Source organism: Ursus arctos, unplaced genomic scaffold (assembly GCF_023065955.2).
Source record: "Ursus arctos isolate Adak ecotype North America unplaced genomic scaffold, UrsArc2.0 scaffold_16, whole genome shotgun sequence".
NCBI lineage: Eukaryota > Metazoa > Chordata > Mammalia > Carnivora > Ursidae > Ursus > Ursus arctos.
In genome coordinates this window covers 61,138,043-61,143,510 of record NW_026622830.1, presented here as the reverse complement: position 1 = coordinate 61,143,510, position 5,468 = coordinate 61,138,043, and the positions used below count along the sequence as shown (strand labels likewise).

Here is a 5,468-nt window from a genome sequence, read left to right as displayed (position 1 = left end):
TGCTTTCAGCCTCGCCAGCACCCCTCAACCCCAGGGCAAGAGCAGCCGGACAACCCAAGAAAGGAGGACGCCTGACACGTGGCACAGAGCCTTGCAGGACAAGGGTTGTCACGACCGCAGCCAGATGCCCGCAGTGGGGAGCGCATGGGGTAAAGCAGCCACGTCGCCTGCCCACACCGCCCTCGGGTGCTGGAGACCAGAGGCGGCACCACGGCCTGGACCATCTGGAGGCACCAGAGCCGGCGCACAGGCCCACGCGGACGGCTCAAGTAAGCGAGGGCACAGCCAGGCTTGGCACCATGGTCAAGCCCAGAGGTCCACCCCCCCCCACACACACACCCAGAGGTCCACATCTCTAAGGTGACAGTCGCCAAAGCACAGCTTATCGGCACCTACCTGACAACAAAAAGTGCTCATTTCAGGTGAGAAAATCACTACGCTGACTGCTGGGGCCTACACACAAGTCACTGGGACCTTCTGGGACCATAGCCCGGCCACTGGCCCCCCCAAGCACCGTTCCATCAGCCCTGGCCCCTGGAGCCCCAGGGCCATCTGGTCGACCCCGGGAGCGTGGTGGCAGCCAGGACCGACGGGGGACTCGTGGGAGGTGGAGTGGGCCGGGTAGGCCCTCCCCCGGTCCGCCTGTCGTCCCCACGTCAGGACTTAGAAAAATCACCAAAGTCCTGTGGAGGCACCTGTGGACGCCCTCCTCCCCGGCCCTCAGGATGGCCCCATGCCTGTCCCATGCCGGTCCCATGCCAGGCCCCGACTCCCGGTTGGGACTGGGGGGAGAGGGGGCGATACCACGGAAGCGTCCCCACCGTCTGGACCCCAACGGGAATCGCGGCCGGGCCCCTGGGGCGCCATATCCGTGCCTCCCCTCGCGAACCGACCTGGTCCGGTCCGTTCCGGTCCCGTCCCCTCTGGTCCCCACCTCCGTAGCAGGCCTCAGAAAACTTGGTAAGAAAATCAGGTCAGACGACCAGGACCCCACACGTGCCCATGGCCAGGCCCGTCACGCCATCCACGGGCTTCCCCTCAAGGCTCGAGCGCGACACGGGAGAAAACCGCGCGACATGGAAGGCCCGAGGACTGACCGGAGCCACTGGCTGGATGGCATCCGGGCGCCGGACACACCCTCTCCCATTCCCCCATGGGCAGAGGAGGAGACACCAGCGGGTGCTGGTCGGCCTGTCCAGGCGACCCCCACACCCCTCTCGGGAGCGAGGCAGCGGCGGTGTCACACCCTCATAAGCCTGGAGGTTCAATCTCCCATGAGCCAATCGCGCGCCGACGCCCCAGAGAGAGCGGGACAATCATGCTAGTGTCGCCAGCTTCCTGGAGCTCCGCCTTGGGGACCGCAGCCAAATGCCATCCCTTATCGACATCGGCGACCCTCTGGCGGGGTGACGCTATATAAAAGCGGCCACCAGGTGGCGCCCAACAACCGGCGCAAAGGACACTGAGACACATCCAGATTGCGGGCCAAGAAGGCGCACAGCCGGCCGCCCGGCCACCCGATCTTGTCGCGGCCCCACTTCGGAGGAGCGGGCGGAGGGTGTGGGGCGAGTGGACCCAGGGCGTCGGCCTTGGGAGTCCCTGACCTGACCGGCGCGGCGTGACTGCAGCACCCCAGGGCAGACTGGGAAAACGTGTCTGGGCCGCTCCTGCAGGAAAGGAGGTCAGCTGGCCATGGGACATGCACGTAAGCACGCGCACGCACGCCCCGCCGGAAGCCGACGTGGGCGGAAAATTCCCCCACGAAGCACGTGGGTGGCTCAGTCGCTAAGCGTCTGCCTTCAGCTGGGGTCATGATCCCAGGGTCCTGGTTTCCAGCTCCCCATCAGGCTCCCTGCTCACTGGGAAGCCTGCTTCTTCCTCTCCTGCTCCCCCTGCTTGTGTTCCCTCTCTCACTGTCTGTCTGTCTCTCTCTCTCTGTCAAATAAATAAATAAAATCTTAAAAAAAATAAAGTAAAATTCCCTGCAGACACCGGCAGGCCCCAGAGGCCCGGCTGGCATTACGCGGGGTTACCACAGCAGCACACAGGTGGTGCCCTGGGCTTCCAGGAGGACTTAAGACAAATTTCGGGGGGCAAGGAATGTAAAACAGAGACCACGTGAGTACTCCTAGAACAACAACGGATGAACTATTTTTCTTCTATCATTTCAAAGGGAGGAAGTCTCTCTGAAGCATACAAAGAAAGCTCAGAAAGACAGAAAGGGGGTGATTGACACACGTCCCCAGAAGGGTGCACACTGAATCCCTCTCTGCGTGTACCACGATGACGTCCAAGGACAACAAACAGGCATGGGGGAACATCCGTGCAAAGGCAGGTGTGGCGATAAGAATATCAGTTTCCCCCGAAACCACCTGGGTGGCTCAGTCATTGAGTGTCTGCCTTTGGCTCAGGGCATGATCCAGGTGTTCTGGGATAGAGCCCCACATCGGGCTTCTCCAATGGGAGCCTGCTTCTTCCTCTCCCACTCCCCCTGCTTGTGTTCCCTCCATCTCTCACTGGCTGTCTCTCTCTGTCAAATCAATCAATCAATATCGGTTTCAGCAACTGTGACCATAACCCTGAAACACGGGGGTGGGGGGGGGAGGCGCGGAATGGGGAGGAAGGGAGTTAAAATAGCCATTTGCTAAACAAATCCAGCTCCGGGACCTCCACACATTCCAACACTAGGACACAGGGTGGGGGGGGGGTAAGGGAGGGAGGGAGGGTGAGTGGTTCTTGAGAAGAGGTAAATATTGATGATGAAATGTTCCATGATATTAAGTAGAAAAGAAAAACCAGGCGTAGCACTTCCTCTGGCGTGTAAAGGAAAAAAACTTTTTTTTTTCCTTTTTTCGTCTTTCAAGTACCTGACTGGCTCCATCAGAGGACAGTGTGACTCTTGATCTGCAGGGGCCGTGAGTTCCAGCACCACACTGCATGGGCGTAGAGATTACTTAAAATTAGAAAGCTTTAAAAAACAAACACACAGGGGCACCTGGGTAGCGCAGTCGTTGAGCGTCTGCCTTCCGCTCTGGGATAGAGTCCCACATCGGGTTCCTCCGCTGGGAGCCTGCTTCTTCCTCTCCCACTCCCCTGCTGTGTTCCCTCTCTCGCTGGCTGTCTCTCTGTCACATAAATAAATAAAATCTTTAAAAAATAATAATAATAAATAAAAAAATAAAAAACAAACACACAAACCACAGACACGGAGCAGCATTAAGTATCCAAGACATACACCTGTGTTGGGGCGCCTGGGTGTCGCAGTCGGTTGGTTGGTGCTGGCTTTGGCTCGGGTCATAGTCCCAAGGTCCTGGAACAGAGCCCCCCATCATGCTCCCTGCTCAGTGGGGAGTCTCCTTCTCTCCCTCCCTCTGCCGATCCCCCTGCTTGTTCTCTCTCGCTCATGCTCTCTTTCTCAAGTAAATAAATAAAAATCTTTATTATGGAAAGAAAAAAAAGATAAACACCTGTAAACAGGAAGTAGTCAGAGGAAAACATCCACAGTAGCAGAGGATGTGACTTTAGAGGGCAGCATCCTAGACAGGTGCTATGGAGCTTTACTGCTTTCTGTGCCCCGCAGGGACCTTTAAAAAACCTCACCCTCCTATCCAGAGAGGAGAGGGCAGAAGCAACCTCCAGCAAGACTTCCTTTGGTTAAAGGGAACTCTTATTACATTCACCTTCACCATTTGAACATGGGCTTTTAATGGTTTCCTTTCCAAGCCTTTCTCTTTGCCTTCTTCTTAGCTGTGTGAATCCCTGATCCCACGTCACAACATCCCCCTCCCCAGAACACACACACACACACACACACACACACAGAGACACACACACACGGATGAAAACTGTTCTCTGTACACCATACATCCTGAGCATTGTGAAAGTAAATGAGAAAACGCAGACAAGAGAAAAATCAAGCAAATACTGTAACTCTGAAGGCTGGACATCTGAGTTGAGAGAATTGACCAAACATTAGAAACTTGAAAAGAAGGTTTTCCTTTAAAGTTGATTCTTCCTTAGTGGGCTAAACTACCTACGTTCTTTACTGGTATTTCCTCAACTCAAGAGTGCGACGATCCAAAGGCGGTTTCACGGTAAAAAGGTTGTGGGTGCCGTCTTCACATTTGTTTTGCAAGTACACATATTTCAGGGCACCAGGCTGGCTCTGTCAGTCGGAGGACCACGCGACTGCAACTCTTGATCTGCGGGGGGTTGTGAGTTCCAGCACCAGACTGGATGGGTGTGGAGATTACATAAACAAGCAGATGGGCAAAAGGAATTAGAATCACTACGGTGAGACTATGGACTATGAGAAACAAACTGAGGGCCTCAGAGGGGAGGGGGGTGGGGGAATGGGATAGACCGGTGATGGGTAGTAAGGAGGGCACGTATTGCATGGTGCACTCGGTGTTATACACAACTAATGAATCATCGAGCCTTACATCGGAAACCGGGGATGTACTGTATGGTGACTAACATAATATAATAAAAAAATCATAAAAAAAAAAAGAATCACTACGGTGATTTCAAACAAAACAAACGAAAACAAAACAAAACTCGGAAATATAGTCACCCCTGGTTTAATGCTTATTTCTAGACGTGACGACAGAGACCCTGTGAGGTTGCCAAAGAGACATGTGGATCGATGGCACTGAACAGATACCCAAACAGATACTCCCAAGCCCAATAGAAGTTTGACAAATGCTCAAAGGCCACTTGAAGGAGGAAAGATGGCCCACCTCCCCTGACATTAGAGGATGGTAATCAGACATCCACAGACCAAACATGCAGGCAGGCAGGCAGGCAGACAAAGGAACAAGAAAGCTGGGGCGCCCGAGTGGCTCAGTCGGTTAAGCATCTGCCTTTGGCTCAGGTCATGATCTAAGGGTCCTGGGATCAAGCCCCCCCATTGGGGGCTCCCTGCTCACCAGGGAGTCTGCTTCTCTCTCTCTCTCTCTCTGACCCTCCTCCCCACTTGTCAACCCCCAAAATTGTTTTAATTAAAGAAAGAAGGAAAGCAAGCAAGCAAGCTTTGACCTAAACAGCCACACTTCACCCCTCAGACAAATGTGAACTCAAAATGGATCACACACTGCCATGGGAAACATAAAACTGGAACACACCTGGGGGGCAGGCAGCAGGGTGACTCTAAGAGAAAAATTGAGGAACTAGGGCCAGGCAAAGAGAATTTAAGACTTGACACCAGAGGCGTGATCCCTGAAAAAGAAACGGAGAGGTGGGAAGTCATCAAAATTAAAAACCTAGGCTCTGTGAAACACCCTCTAAAGAGGGCCAAATGACAAAGGACACACAGAGGCCTGGGGGATTTGTGTGTGGGGGTGTGGGGGGGCTTGTGACTCAGAGAGAAACAAAATGAGGAAACGCTCCCAGAGGTTGGATCAGGGTCACCAGGTGAACAGCGGTACAATCAGTTCAGATGGGAGGTCTGGTGCACGGCCAAGGCAAGG

General features: G+C 54.3%; 1 long non-coding RNA gene across 2 annotated transcripts in view; it reads right to left on the bottom strand.

Moving 5' to 3' along the window:
* The window catches only part of LOC125283127 (uncharacterized), a 41,492-nt gene extending 39,813 nt beyond the window's left edge, over window positions 1-1,679 (bottom strand). For both annotated transcript variants that reach the window (XR_007190734.2, XR_008959424.1), the window contains exon 1: window positions 1,605-1,679. This is a non-coding gene — a long non-coding RNA (uncharacterized LOC125283127). The remainder of the gene's footprint in view (window positions 1-1,604) is intronic.
* Window positions 1,680-5,468: the final 3,789 nt, after the last annotated feature.